At 42.7% G+C, this 16117-nt stretch overlaps 1 protein-coding gene across 3 annotated transcripts in view; it reads right to left on the bottom strand.

Moving 5' to 3' along the window:
- dop1a (DOP1 leucine zipper like protein A) overlaps window positions 1-16117 on the bottom strand; it is a 296966-nt gene that overhangs the window by 101679 nt on the left and 179170 nt on the right. The window lies entirely within an intron of this gene.

Below are 16117 nucleotides of genomic sequence, written 5' to 3'. Positions count from 1 at the left end.
TTTCAATCCATTACATTTAGTAAATATTTCAGTAACTAAGATACAAATGATATCTTGTTTTTGCTACAACCCAAGGAACTGAACATAAATAAAGATAAAAGCAATTCACTGCAGAACCTGGGATTTGAAACAAAAACAGAAGATGCTAGAAAATCTCAGCAGGTTTGACAGCATCTGTGGAGAGAGAATAGAACCAACGTATCAAGTCTGGATGACTCTTTGTCAGAGAAAAGTCATCCAGAGTAAGTCAGCTTTTATAATAGCTAAATTTTTGAATTATCTATTGCTACAGCTATGCTCATGACTTTGAACTTCACTCATTATTCCACTGCTCCAAGCATACCCCTCCGACCCATGACTTATATCCTCTTTTGAAATCAAGATCCATTGCTAGGTAAGTTTTTTTCCCCCAAGGGTCACATATGTGAAAGTTGTTACATTAAGAAGTTTGTTCCCCACATCTTACTAACTTTGTGCAACGCATTTGTGCAATAATGAAGCTGGTGGAAAACATATATCTCTTCTATTCTAAATTTAAGATTTTGGCATTTCTCAAATATGGACCTCCTCTACTCTTTGATTATTCAATTGGTTTGACAATCCAAAGATTTTTAAAATCAAAGCAAGGGATCATGGCTGGCACTGTGGCTACCTCACAGTGCCAGACACCCGGGTTCAATTTCAACCGTGGGTGACTGTGTGGAGTTTGTAAGTTCTCCCATGTCCTCGTAGGTTCCTCCAGGTGCTCTGGTTTCCTCCCACAGTCCAAAAGATCGGCAGGTTAGATGGATTGACCATGCTAAATTGCCCCTTAGTGTTCAGAGATGTGTGGGTTGGGGGGATTAGCAGGTAAATACATGGGGTTACAGGAATAGGGCCTGGCTGGGATGCTCTGTTGGTGCAAATTTGATAGGCCGAATAACCTCTTTCTGCACTGTAGGGATTTTATGATGTAGCCATAAACTTTTATCTCACTTTCAGTCTTGATAGTACTCTGCACTTATTGACATATAATTTCAAGAAATGAGGTAATAGTGGATCATACGAGCCTGCTCCTCTATTCAATATGATCATTCTGATCTTCTGCCTCAACTCCACTTTCCAGCCCATTCCTCATATTCTTTGATTCTGTGAGAGACCAAATAAATATTTCAGCCTTAAATACATTAAGCAATGAAGCATTCACAACCTTCTGGGCCAGACAATTTCAAAGATACACCATCCTCTAAATGAAGAAATTTCTCCTCATTTCAGTCCTAAATGATTATCTTTTTTCTTGCTCAGTTAGCTTCTTTGAAACATCTGCGTCTTTCTCGTAACTTATTTTCAGCTAGCTTTGTATTGTCAGTGAAAATGGATACAATACCCTTGGTCTTTTCATCCAATTAATTAAGATTCTAAATAACTGAGGCACAGCAATGTTACACGAGTTGCAGTGCCAACTTGAAAATGCACAATTATCCCTATTCTCTGCTTCCTGCTGATCATTCAATCAGGTCTCTGTTATCACTACAACATCCTATTTGTGGCCATTTGTACCTGGAGCTTATCAAACTTCTTGATCATACTCCATGCATTCATCAGATGCACAGCAAACGTTATTGCATTCCGGCTTCCACTGATCCTACCTGGTATTTAACTATTTCCTCCTCTAGTGGTATATGCCTCCTCCAGTTTATGTGCACCTTCTTTTACTCTCTCATGTTTGCTTAGTTCCTATCCCCCTGCCAAGTATCCAGAATGTTTTTTTTTGCATCGACAGCACACAGTGCAAGTGCAGCCTCTTTTCTCAAATCTTTGATCAGCATTAGGTACTGTTCGCATCTGGAGCGGTCTCACCACATCTGGTGTTAGAAAGCGCTTTAGAATTTAATTGTATTTGGGAAGAAACCCTACTTATAGTTGAAACAAGATTAAAACCAGTCCCTGACAAAAAGCTAGTGAGTGATAATAATTCTAAAACTCTCCTTCCTAATGACAAACTCTAAATGATCCAACATCCAAAGCACCACAGACACATCAGATCATCCATGATGCTGAAGCTGCTTCCCCCACCTGGATCCCTCTGTTTTCTCATATCAAATAAATGTTTTCCCCTCAGCAGTTCTTGACTTTTGGCACCCTCCATGATTGGATCCAAAGAAAAAAGTTTTTAGCTTACTTCTAACCTTTCATTCTCCAGTCCATCAACTACACCAATTGTCATCATTATCTCAATTTTCTTGTTCCATCCGAATACCCGATACCTCTTCGCACACTTCCTTTTACCTGCTTCACCTTCGTGCTGAAAGCAAATTTCCAATCTCCCTTTCTTATTTTTAACAAATTCTTTCCTCGGACTTCATTACTTTGAAGCTTCACACTTGTACATCTTTTTTCATCTGCTCTCAGGTGACCTTCTGACTGTTGCCATTATCTGGAATGTGCCTCTGTTCATCAGATATGCAGGGGGCAAGTTGTTAGATTGGTATCTCAGACCCTGTGTGATTTCACTGATTGTGTGTAGCATTGTCTGCGTGGGTTTTCTGAGTCATAGAGGTTTACAACATGGAAAAAGGCTGTTCAGCCCAACTTGTCCACGCCACTCAGTTTTTACTGCTAAGCTAGTCCCAATTGCCCATATTTGGCCTATACCTCGCTATACTCGTGTTACCTATGTAACTGTCCAACTGCTTTTTAAAAGACAAAACCGTACCTGCTTCTACTACCTACCTCTGGCAGCTCATTCCAGACACTCACCATTGTCTGAGTAAAAAAATTGCCCCTCTGGACCCTTTTGTGTCTTTTCCCTCTCACCTTAAACCTATGCCCTCCAGTTTTAGATTCCCCTACCTTTAGGAAAGAATGTTGACAATCTACCTTATCTATGCCACTCATTATTTTAGAGACCTCTATAAGGGCGGCACGGCAGCACAGTGGTTAGCACTGCTGCTTCACAGCTCCAGGGACCTGGGCTCAATTCACGGCTTGGGTCACTGTCTGTGTGGAGTTTGCACATTCTCCTCGTGTCTGCATGGATTTCCTCTGGGTGCTCCAGTTTCCTCCCACAGTCCAAAGATGTGCAGGTTAGATTGATTGGCTATGCTAAAATTGCTCCTTAGTGTCCTGAGATGCACAGATTAGAGGGATTAGTAGGGGGATATGGGGGTAAGGCCTGGATGGGATTGTGGTCAGTGCAGACTCGATGGGCCGAATGTCCTCTTTCTATACTGCAAGGATTCAAAGTCCTAAGGTCGCCCCTAAGCCTCCTATGCTCCAGGGAAAAAGATGTCAGTCTAAACATTTGTCAGTCTAAACAGTACGAACATTTGGAGAGGTTTGACATGATCAGGAATAGTCAGCATGGATTTGTCAAGGGCAGGTCGTGCCTTACAAGCCTAGTTGAGTTCTTCGATAATGTGACTGAACACATTGACGAAGGAAGTGCCGTGGACGTAGTGTACATGGACTTCAGCAAGGCGTTTGATAAGGTCCCCCATGCAAGACTTCTTGAGAAGGTGAGAGGGCATGGGATCCAAGGGCCTTTGGCCTTGTGGATCCAGAATCGGCTTGCCTGCAGAAGGCAGAGAGTGGTTGTGGATGGGGCTTTTTCTGAATGGAGGTCAGTCACCAGCGGAGTGCCTCAAGGATCTGTTCTGGGACCCTTGTTGTTTGTCATTTTCATAAATGACCTGGATGAGGAAGTGGAGGGATGGGTAAGTAAGTTCGCTGATGACACTAAGGTCGGTGGTGTTGTGGATGGTCTGGAAGGATGGAAAAAGTTGCAGCAGGACATAGATAGGATGCAGGACTGGGCGGAGAAGTGGCAGATGGACCTCAACGCGGATAAATGTGTAGTCGTCCATTTTGGCAGAACCAACGGGATGAACGAGTACACTATCAAGGGCAGAAGTCTGAGTAGTGTTGAAGAGCAGAAGGATCTAGGGGTCCGGGTCCACAGGACTCTTAAATCGGCCTCGCAGGTGGAGGAGGTGGTCAAGAAGGCGTATGGTGTACTGGCCTTCATTAATCGAGGGATTGAGTTTAGGAGTCGGGAGGTAATGCTGCAACTTTATAAGACCCTTGTCAGGCCTCATTTAGAGTATTGTGCGCAGTTCTGGTCGCCTCACTATAGGAAAGATGTAGAAGCTATTGAGAGGGTACAGAGGAGATTTACAAGGATGTTGCCTGGACTGGGAGGCATGCCTTATGAAGTTAGGTTGAGGGAGCTGGGACTCTTTTCCCTGGAGAGACGAAGGTTGAGAGGCGACCTGATTCAAGTTTACAAAATGTTGAGAGGAATAGATAGGGTGGACTCTCAGAGGCTATTTCCCCGGGTTGAAATGGTTGTTACGAGAGGACACAGATTTAAGGTGCAAGGAGGGAAGTTCAGAAGTGATGTTAGGGGTAAGTTTTTCACTCAGAGGGTGGTGAGTGAATGGAATCGGCTGCCATCAGTGGTGGTGGAGGCGAACTCGCTGGGGTCTTTTAAAAGACTTCTGGATGAGTATATGGGGTTTAATGAGATTGAGGGTTATAGATAGGTCTGTAGGTTGGTAGGTGTTGATGTGTTCGGCGCAACTCGTGGGCCGAAGGGCCTGTTTGTGCTGTAGTGTTCTATGTTCTAAAGGTCCCTCATGGCAGCCTGGTGCAAGAGGCCAAATCTCATGGGATCAAAGGTGAACTAGCTAGATGGGTACAGAACTGGCTTGGCCACAGAAGACAGAGGGTAGCAGTGGAGGGGTCTTTTTCTGATTGGAGGTCTGTGACTTGTGGTGTTCCACAGGGCTCTGTATTGGAGCCTCTGCTGTTGAGATATATATATATATAAATGATTTGAAAGATGATGTAGCTCGTCTGATTAGTAAGTTTGTGGATGACACAAAGATTGCTGGAGTTGCAGATAGTGATGAACATTGTCAGAAATTACAGCAGGATATAGATAGGCTGGAAAATTGGGCAGAGAAATGGCAGATGGAATTTAATCCAGATAAATGCAAAGTGATGCATTTTGGTAGATCTAATGCAGAACCATCAGGAGTATAGACACACAGAGGGATTTGGGTGTGCAAGTCCACAAATCCTTAAACGTGGCAGCACAGGTGGAAAAGCTGGTGAAGAAGGCACATGGCCTGCTTGTCTTTATTGGACAGGGCATAGAGTATAAAAGTTAGCATATGATGTTGCAGTTATATAGAACATTGATTAGGCCACAATTGGAATACTGTGTCCAGTTCTGGTTGCCACACTACCAGAAGGATGTGAAGGCTTTGGAGAGAGGGCAAAAAAGGTTTACCAGGATGTTGCCTGGTATAGAAGGTATTAGCTATGAGGTGAGACTGAGTAAACTAGAGTTGTTCTCCCTGGAAAGATGGAGGGTGAGGGGGCGACCTAATAGAAGTTTATATAATTATGAAGGACACAGATAGGGTGAACAGTTGGAAGCTTTTTCCCAGGACAGAAATGACAAACACAAGGGGTCACAAGCTCAAGGTAAGGGAGTCAAGATTCAATACAGATATGCGGGGGAATAAGTTAAAGAAAGGGCTTAGGAGAGATAGGAGGGGGCATAAGAAGTCCTTGGCGGGTCAGATAAAAAACCCAAGGCTTTTTACTTTTATGTGAGAAATAAAAGAATGACCAGGGTGAGGTTAGGGCCAGTCAAGGAAAGTAGAGGGAACTTGTGCATGGAGTAAGAAGAGATAGGTAAGGCATTGAATGAATACTTTTCTTCAGTGTTCACTAAGGAGGGGCCATGTTTTTGAGGAGTGCATGATACAGGTTGATAGGATGGAGGAGGTAGATGTTCTGAGGGAAGTTGTATTAGCGGTTTTGAAAAACCTGAGGGTGGATAAGTCCCCTGAGCCAGATGGGATACATCCTAGGATGTATCTGAGGCAGCAAGGGATGAGATTGCGGAGACTTTAGCTTTGATCTTTGGGTCCTCGCTGTCCACGGGGATCGTGCCAGAGGACTGGAGAGTGGCAAATGTTGTTCCTCTCTTCAAGAGAGGAAATAGGAATGACCCTGGTAATTATAGGCCAGTTAGTCTTACTTCAGTGGTCGGTAAGTTAATGGAAAGGGTCCTGAGAGATAGGTTTTATGACCATTTGGAAAGATGCAGTTTAATCCGGGATAGTCAGCATAGTTTTGTGGGGGGTAAGTCCTGCCTCATAAATTTGATTGAATTCTTTGAGGAGGTAACTAAGTGTGTGGACGAAGGTAGAGCAGTTGATGTTGTATACATGGATTTTAGTAAGGTGTTTGATAAGGTTCCCCATGGTGGGCTCATGAAGAAAATATGGATGTGTGGGATAGAAGGAAATTTGGCCGATTGGATAAGTAACTGGCTGTATCATAGAAGACAGAGGGTGGTGGTGAAAGGAAAATTTTCAGGCTGGAGGCCAGTTACCAGCAGTGTACCACAGGGATCAGTGCTAGGTCCTCTGCTATTTGTGATTTTTATCAATGACTTGGAAGAGGGGACTAAAGGGTGGATTAATAATTTGCTGATGACACCAAGATTGGTGGAGTAGTGGATGAGGTGGAGGGCTCTTGCAGGTTGCAAAGAGACATTGACAGGATGCAGAGCTGGGCCGAAAAGTGGCAGATGGAGTTTAACTCTGATAAGTGTAAAGTGATTCATTTTGGTAGGACAAACTTGAATGCAGATTACAGGGTCAATGGCAGGGTTCTGAGGAATGTGGAGGGACAGAGAGATCTTGGGGTTCATATCCACAGATCTCTGAAGATTGCCACTCAAGTGGATAGAGCCGTGAAGGCGGCTTATAGCATGTTAGCGATTATTAACAGGGGGTTTGAGTTTAAGAGCCGTGGTGTTATGCTGCATCTATACCGGACGTTGGTGAGACCACATTTGGAATATTATGTGCAGTTCTGGTCACCTCACTATATGGAGGATGTGGAAGCATTGGCGAGATTGCAGAGGAGATTTACCAGGATGCTGCCTGGTTTGGAGGAGAGGTTGAAGGAGCTGGGGCTTTTCTCTTTGGAGCGGAGGAGGATGAGAAGCTACTTGATAGAGGTTTATAAGATGATGAGAGAGATTGATAGTGTGCAGAGACTATTTCCTCAGGTGGATGCAGCTGTTACTAGGTCCCATAGCTATAAGGTGGGAGATATAGGAGGGATGTCTGAGGTAGATTCTTTACTCAGAGAGTGGTTGGGGTGTGGAATGGATTGCCTGCTGTGATAGTGGAGTCAGACGCTTTAGGAACTTTCAAGCAGTTATTGGACAGGCACATGGAGCACACCAGAATTATAGGGAGTGGGATAGCTTGATCTTGGGATTGGACGTAGCTCGGCACTATACTGAGGGCCAAAGGGCCTGTTCCTGTCCTGTAATGTTCTTTGTTTCTATCCAGCCTTGTAACTCAAACCATCAAGTCCCAGTAATAGTAAATCTTTTCTGCACTCTTTCTAGTTTAACAATATCCTTTCCATAATAAGGTGACCAGAACTGTACACAGTATTCCAAGTGTGGCCTTACTAGTCTCTTGTACAACTTCAACAACATGTCCCAATTCCTGTATTCAATGTTCTGACCAAAGAAAACAAGCACGTCTTATGCCATCTTCACCACCCTATCCACCTGTGAACTCCATTTTCAATCAGCTATGAACCTGTACCCCTAGATCTTTTTGTTTTCTAGTTCTCCCCAGCACCCTACCATTAACTGGGTAGGTCCTGCCCTGATTCAATCTACCAAAATGTATCACCTCACATTCATCTAATTTGAATTCGATCTACCAATCATCTACCCAATTGATCAAGATCCCGTTGCAATCCTAGGTGACCTTCTTCACTGTCCACTATGCCACCAAGCTTGGTGTCATCTCCAAATTTACTAACCATGCCTCCTAAATTCTCATCAAAATCACTAATATAAATAACAAACAACAGTGGACCCAGCACCAATCCCTGAGGCACACTGCTGGTCGCAGGCCTCTAGTTTGAAAAACAACCCCCTACAACTATCCTGTCTTTTGTCATCAAGCCAATTTCGTATCCAATTGGCTACCTCATCCTGGATCCCGTGAGATTTAACCTTATGCAGCAACCTACCATGTGGTACCTTGTCAAAGGCCTTGCTAAAGTCCATGCAGACAACGTCAACTGCACTGCACTCATGTACCTTCTTGGTTATCCCTCAAAAAAGTCAACCATATTTGAGAGGTATGATTTTCCACTCACAAAGCCATGCTGACTGTCCTAATCAGTTCTTGCCTCACTAGATGCCTGCAGATCTTTCTCTCAGAATGCCTTTTAACAACGTACACACTACAAGGCTCAGCAGCCTGTAATTCCCAGGCTTTTGCGTGCAGTCCTTCTTAAACAAAGGCATAATATTTGCTGCCCTCCAATCTTCAGGCATCTCAAATGTGGCTGTCATTGTTGTGTTGGGGACCCACAATTTCCTCCCTAGCCTCCCACAATGCCCTGCAATACATTTTATCCGGTCCCGGGGATATATCTACCTTGATGTGCCAGCGCCTCCTTCTCTGTAATGTGTACAAGACATCACTATTTATTTCTCCAAGTACCCTAACATCCATGCTTTTCTCAACAGTAAATACTGGTGAGCAATATTCATTTAGGATCTCACCCATCTCTTGTGGATCAGTACATAGATGACCTTGTTGATCCTTAAGAGGTCCTACTCTCTCCCTAGTTACTCTTTTGCCCTTTATATATTTGTAGTTTCCTTCAGGTGCTCCTGTTACCTACTGTAGTCCAAAGATGTGCAACTTCAGTGGATTAGCCATGATAAATGTGTGGAGTTAAGAGGATAGGATGAAGAGGAGAGCCTGGGTGTGAGAGCCTGAGTTGATGCAGACTGAGTAGGCCAGATGGCCTCCTTCTGCATTGTAAGAGTTCTATGCTTTTATTCTATGGTTAAACATCATGACTCAACAAAGGCAACATTGTAGTGAGGTCCCACATTTTGCACTAAGTGGGAGAAATTTGTTTCCATAACAGACTTACTTCAATGCCCCTGGGCAGGCAGTGGTGCAAGCCATTACCTGCCCCTCTGCAAGTTATCACTGTAGAAACACATGGAGGTCATGCAAATTGGGCAGCACTATTGTCTGCCTCCAGGGTATCAACATAGCTTCTGGAGCTTAAGGAGGTGCTACACAAACAACTTTCTCTCTGAATACATATGCTGATGAATTTGCACAAGGACAGGTGGAGATTCTGTTTTTGTTCAACTTGTTAAGGGTTCCAACAAGAAGAATTATACATTGACTTTGTTCTGTTAATAACTGTCAAAAATTGGCTTAAGTTTAAATAAAAAGAGAAAATGCTGGAATTACTCAGGTGTGGCAGCACCTGTGGAGAGAGAGACTTACAGTCATGAGTCTGTACGACGTTTCTTCAGAGTTAACGAGAAATGTGATTCAATTTTTAGTATTTAAGAGGGAATGAAACAGGTGGAGCAAAACAAAAGGTCATGGATAGATCATGGGGGATGAGCAATTTCACAAAAATGCCAAGGAACACAAATGTTAATGGTAGTGTTAAAGACTAAAGAAGGTGCTGATAGTGGTGTAAAGGTAAAAGAGCAAAATAGGTTAATAGCAGAACAAGGTCAGCGCTCTGAATTCATAACTTAGGAACAAGTGACAAATGGCCTTGTGAAGGAACGGGGGAAAACATTGGGACAAAAAACTGGATTCAAACATGGGCCCAAGATGGGGTAAGAGATTTTATGGCCTCAAGTTATTGTACTCAACGTTAAGTCCAGAAGGCTGCAAAGTCTATGATCGGAAGAGGAAGCGCTCTTCCTCCATTTTGTGTTGGGCTTCATTGGAACATTGCGGCAGTCCAATGACAGGCTTGTTGGCATGAAAGCAAGACAGAGTTCAAATGGTAAGTGACAGGAAGGGAGGGTGACCATTAACACTCCCCTTGGCTTATGCTCCATGACATCTTTGTTAATTCTCTCCTCACTCCCACCTATCCCTGACTTTCTATTTTGCTCCACCTGCTCTTAAGCAGTATAAAATCCACGTTTTGACCACTTTAAGCTCTGAAAAGTCATACAGACTTGAAGCCATATCGCTGATATTCTCCCTAGATGCTGTAGGCCTGTGAGTTTTTCCAGCATTTAATGTCTTTAATGTCAGATCTCCAGCACAGTGTTTTGCTTTCATTCTGGCTTAATTTTAAGCTTTGTTTTCCTGTTTTTATTTGATCAAAATACTTAATTTTACTCCCCTTAGTCCTTATACTAAGTTAATGAATTGTAATAAAAACAAGGTTTTGAAAAATTCAGCAGCTCTTTTAGCATCTATGGAAAGAGAAAGAGGGGCTGGGATTTTCCAACTCCACTGCAGCAGATGTTCCAGTGGTAGCTTGCCATTGGCTGCTGGCAGGATCTTCTGGTCCCGAAGTCAATGGCTATGAAGCCAGGGAACCTGATATGGTGGAAGGGAGCATCGCCTTCGGCAGAACCTGTCAGATTTGTCAGCAGGAAGGTCTGGAAAATACCAAAGTTAATTATGACTTTTCTTCAGAGCAGGAGATAGGTAGCAATGTGACAGGCTTTATGCTGTTGAAAAATGGGGGCCACAGAGGTAGGTGAAGCAAAGTAGGTCAAAGGGAAGGTTAGAGAGCAGGAGAGATTAAATGATAAAAATGTTACGGAATACAAGACAAACTGTTACTATTAGCACTTACTCTGGACCAAAGCTTTATTTTTAATACCACATTATCACTATTTTGTGTTCCATAAAAGTTTTGTCATTTAATCATTTAATCTCTCCTGACCTATTCTGCTCCACCTCTTCTCCTTTTGGGCTATAAATTGAGAGAAGAATGTGCAACAAGACCTAGGTGTCCTCATACACCAGTCCCTGGAGATAAGATGTGGGTGCAGCAGGTGGTAAAGCCACTAAATGGTATGTTGGCATTTATAGCGAGAGGATTCAAATACAAGAGCAGGGATGTCTTGCTCCAATTATATAGGGCCCAACTGGAACATGGAGTGCAGTTTTGATCTCCTTATCTGAGGAAGAATGCTCTTGCTGTAGAGGTAGTTCAGTGAAGGTTTACCTGACTGAAGTATGAGGAGAGACTGAGTCGATTAGGATTATATTTGCTGGAGTTCAGGGAAATCCAGAACCAGGGATCAGAGACTAAGGACATAGCCCTTTTAGAACTGAAATGAAGAGAAATCTTTTCACCCACAAAGTGGTGAGCCTGTGGAATTCGCCATCACAGGAAACAGGTGAAACCGAAACAATGTATGTTTTCAAGGGGTTAAATACAGCTCTTGAGCCAAGGGAGTCAAAGGATCTTGCTTTTGAGTTGGATGATTAGCCATGATCTTAATGAATGAGAAGGCAGACTCGAAGAGCCAAGTTGTTGACTCCTTGTCTTTTTTTCTGTTTCTAAATTCACTGCAATATGTGTATTTGCATACATGCATTCAAATCTCCTTTATATTTCTCGTAATCCTTCTTAGTCTGCTCCTTTATGGTACTACTTCCTTTTCTAGTCAACACCCACTTTATTCCTCCTTTCTACTCATATATTGCTGCAACACCATCTGTCACTCTAGTTTAAACTTAACTCAGTGAACTCACCAGTCAACCGCTTGACGGCAGTGATCCTAGCTCTGTTGAATGCAATGTCTCCTCTTCAAATTATTGCCGACTGCCCCAGGACTGGTCTCAATACATCTAAAAGTGCAAAACCCCTCCTATTACACCAAGCTTGAAGCCACAGGAATAATGGTAGGAAGGATTATTACTTACGTGGAGAAAAACTGCAGCAGGCGACGGTGCAGAGGGACCTCGGGGTCCTTGTGCATGAGTTGCAAAAACCCAACTTTCAGGTGCAGCAGGTGGTCAGGAAGGCGAATGGGGTGCTGGCCTTCATAGCGAGGGGGATTGAATATAAAAGTAGGGAGGTCTTGCTGCGGCTATATAGGGCATTGGTGAGGCCGCAGCTGGAGTACTGTGTGCAGTTTTGGGCGCCGTACTTACGCAAGGATATTTTGGCCTTGGAGGGAGTGCAGAGGAGGTTTACTAGGCTGATGCCGGAGTTGAGGGGGTTGAGCTATGAGGAGAGGCTGAATAAACTAGGCTTGTACTCGTTAGAGTTTAGAAGAATGAGGGGAGATCTCATTGAGATGTATAAGATGATGAATGGGATGGATAGGATAGAGGTGGAGAGGCTCTTCCTGCTCAGAAAGGACAGTAGGACTAGGGGGCACAGCCTCAAAATAAAGGGGGGGCGGTTTAGAACGGAGTTGAGGAAGAACTTCTTCACTCAAAGGGTGGTGAATCTCTGGAATTCTCTGCCCGTTGAAGTGGTGGAGGCTACCTCGCTAAATACTTTTAAGATGCGGGTTGATGGGTTTTTGATAAGAGAGGGGATTAAGGGTTATGGGGAGAGGGCGGGAATGTGGAACTGAGCCACGACAGATCAGCCATGACCTTACTGAATGGCGGGGCAGGCTCGAAGGGCCAGATGGCCTACTCCTGCTCCTATTTCTTATGTTCTTATACATTAAGCCTCTCTTTGTACTTCTGCTCATTTTTGTGGATGACTTTAGGGGTACTATTAAACTTGTTCCTTAAAGTCTGACCATGGGACTTTGATACCTACCCGTCACCAGTTTGCTGGTCCCCACTACCATGGCTTCTGGCTCACTCCCTCATACCTGCAAAATGTTCTGTATCCTCTGCACAATATCCTTTACTCTAGCACCAGACAGATAACATTCAACGTGGGACTGAAAATGACAGTTACAGATACACCTACCTGTCCCGCAGATATGGAATCTCCAAAATAACTAGTCTGCAGTTTGATCCCATGCAGTCCCTTGCCGATTTTTGCCATGATTTGGACTACATTTCAAGAAGTCTCAAATTTTCAAGAAGTCTCAAATGTTCAAGAGGCATACATTCTGTACTTACTTTCTGAACTGTCACTTCCTGTGTGATGGACACCTACTGGAAACTACAGTCCAAGGATCTTAAAGCCCACTTCATGCTGTGACTGCAGCTGCCCCTCGAGTTAGAAAATGCTGAGTTGGAGCTTAAAAATGCTGGAGACATTTCCTACACATGGTCCTCTAAGACACCGTGCTGTGAAATTCTCAGATGGTATAGGAATTGCAAGCAACAGCTTTCAGCTGTTTGTCCATTCGTTAAGAAAAAATCAAATTCAAATTATTAAATTTAATTAATTTTCCTGGACTTGAGCTCTCACTTACACTCGGTGCCTCTCTCAGACAGCTTTTTTAAAGCACATCAGGAAGGCATCTCTTCCTTCATTGCATAATTCCTCACTCACCAAACCACCAAGTTTGTATTTAATAGAACCAATATAATGTAGAACTCAACTGATCAGATTCTTTTGAAAATCCAAATATACTAAATCTACTTGTTCCCAGTTAACCACCCTGCTAGTTACACCCTCAAGAAGTAATTTAAATTTGATTTCTCTCTCGTTAAATTACACTAACTCGGCTGAATCATATGATGATTTTCTTATTGCCCTGTTACTACTCTCTTGATAATGAAATCCAATTTTTTTCTGATACAGGGACAGTAGCAACATGGTTAAAAAATTAGTGGAGTAATAGGAAAATAGCAGCAATGATCAATGGATATTTTTCAGGTTGAAAGAAGGTTTGTGGTGGAGTCCCCCACAGTTCAATGTTGGGACTCTTGCTTTTCCTGTTACATATTAATGATCTAGACCTTGGTTTACAGTGGACAATTTCAAAGTTCACGGATAACATGAAACGTGCAACACTGTAAACTGTGAAGATGTGTAGAACCGCAAGAAGGCGCAAACAAATTGATGGAATGGGCAGATGAAGTTCACGACAAAGAAATATGGGATGGTGCAACTTGGTAGGAAGAACATGGACAAACAAAATAAAATAAAATAAATTCTTAAGGAGATGGAGGAGCAGAGGACCTGGCCATACATATGCTTAGCTCACTGAAGGTAGTAGGACAGGTGCAGAGATTTATTAGTGAAGGATATAGTTAATCTTCTGGACTTTATTAGTAGGGATATAGAAGAACTAGGAGGTTATGGTGAACTTATTCAAGTCACTAGATAGACCTCAGCTGGAATAGTATGCACAGTTCTGGGTTCCACACTACAGGAAGGATGTGAATATACTGGAGAGTGCACAAGAGGCCTACAAGAAGGTTCCATGGATGAAAAATTTCAGTTGAGGATTGGTGAAGTTTGGACTGCTCTGCTTGGAGAGAAGGTAGCCAAGAGGAAATCTGATAGAGATCATGATGGAGCAGGACACAATAGATAGGGAGAACTGTTCCAGCATGTAAAAGGATCAAGAACAAGAGAGCACAGATTTAAAGTGATATGCAAAATAAGCAAACACGATTGAGAAAAAAACTTCTTCACACAGTGAGTGATTTAAATCTGTAATGCACTGCCAGGAAGTATTGTGGAAGCAAGTTAAATCGAGGCATTTAAGACGGCATTAGGTAATTTGAATAAAAACAATGGATAGGGATACAGGGAAAAGACAGGAGAGTGACACTAAGCATTGATGCTCTTTTGGACAGACATAATGAGCCATAACAATTCAATGATTGTATCAAGCTAACTATAGTCTGCAGTTCCCTGTTCCTTTTCTCCTTTCCAGAATCTAGGAAATTTGGGCAATCACAACCAAATTTCTCTGCAGCAACTACTTTTAAAACTTTACAGTGCAGGCCATCATGTTCTTGGGATTTTTCAAGGATATTTAATTTCTTCAGTACAATTTCTTTTCTTATATCATTTATTTCAAGCTCCTCATTTTCACTAGTCCAGTGATAGACAACCTGCTGCCTAGGGGCCACATGTGGCCCATTTGGGTTCCCAGTGTGACCCATGCAACAATTTGTTGACCACTGCCTATGCAGAGGTTTGCCACATTCCAGTTATTCCAACTGTGTAATTTTTTTTATAATTGGTATGACTGAAACAATTCGCATGTAAAAGCAAGGGCAAGTGAAGTGTGGTGCATACTAATTTTGCACAACCTGGACTGAGAGAGGCTTGCGTTCCCATTGCATCCAAAGCATAAGTATATGTTTTGTTTTTAATGATTTGAAGTTCATGATAGTACGATTAAGATATAAATGATTAAGCATTTTTTCAAACTTATGAAATTTTTGGCATGTATTAAATATACTTAATCTTATTCACGGGGTCATGGTTAATGAACAAGCCCGATTTCAATCTTGCGGCCCACTGAGTTGAAGGAGGGCTACTCAGGCGATCCTCTCACTAGTCCAGATTGCCCATCACTGCACTGGGTTTCTTGTTCCCCATAATTTCTGATTTCCCAATGTCTAATGTGAAGACAGATAAAAGGTATTTGCACTTGCCTTTTCCATTCTTTCTCTTTATAATTTTCCTTTCTAAGCCTCTAATTCACTCATGCATATTTCCACTGCCGTCTTCCTTTTTACATACTTACAGAAGCTCTATTAACTTGAATTTGTATTTCTTCTTTCTTAGTGAACTCATTCCAGTTTTCAGGCTTGCTACTCTTCTTGACAACAGAGTAACTATCTGCTTTCAATCTCAACCCAGTGTTTCCCAAAAGTGTTTCTGATCACGGAACCCCTTAACACGGACACACACACACACACACACACACACACACGTGCGCGGAGATGCTGGCATTGGACTGAGGTAAACACACTAAGACTCACAACATCAGGTTAAAGTTTAACAAGTTTATTGGATAGTAAACCCACAAGCTTTCAGAACGCTGTTCCTTTGTCAGGCGAGTGGAAGGTTCTGTTCAGGGCATATAAAGGTACACACAGTTTACAGAATACTGACTAGAAAGTGAGTCTTTACAGCTAATCTGCTATTCAAGTCTTATTAAAGTCTTATTCTATTCAATTCTATTCAAGAATAAGACTAAAGTCTTATTCAAGTCTATTAAAGACGCAGATAATGTGAGTGGAGATAGCATTAAGCATAGGTTAAAGAGATGTGTATTGTCTCCAGGCAGGACAGTAAGTGAGATGTTACAAGTTCAGACAAGTCATGGGGGTTACAGGTTGTGTGATATGAACCCAAGATCCCGGTTGAGGCCGTCCTCATGTGTTCGGAACTT

The sequence above is a fragment of the Carcharhinus amblyrhynchos genome, chromosome 12, assembly GCF_965287045.1.
Source record: "Carcharhinus amblyrhynchos chromosome 12, sCarAmb.v2.hapA, whole genome shotgun sequence".
Taxonomy (NCBI): Eukaryota; Metazoa; Chordata; class Chondrichthyes; order Carcharhiniformes; family Carcharhinidae; genus Carcharhinus; species Carcharhinus amblyrhynchos.
The sequence above is the reverse complement of the archived record's forward strand: the minus strand, read 5'-3'. Positions and strand labels throughout refer to the sequence as shown.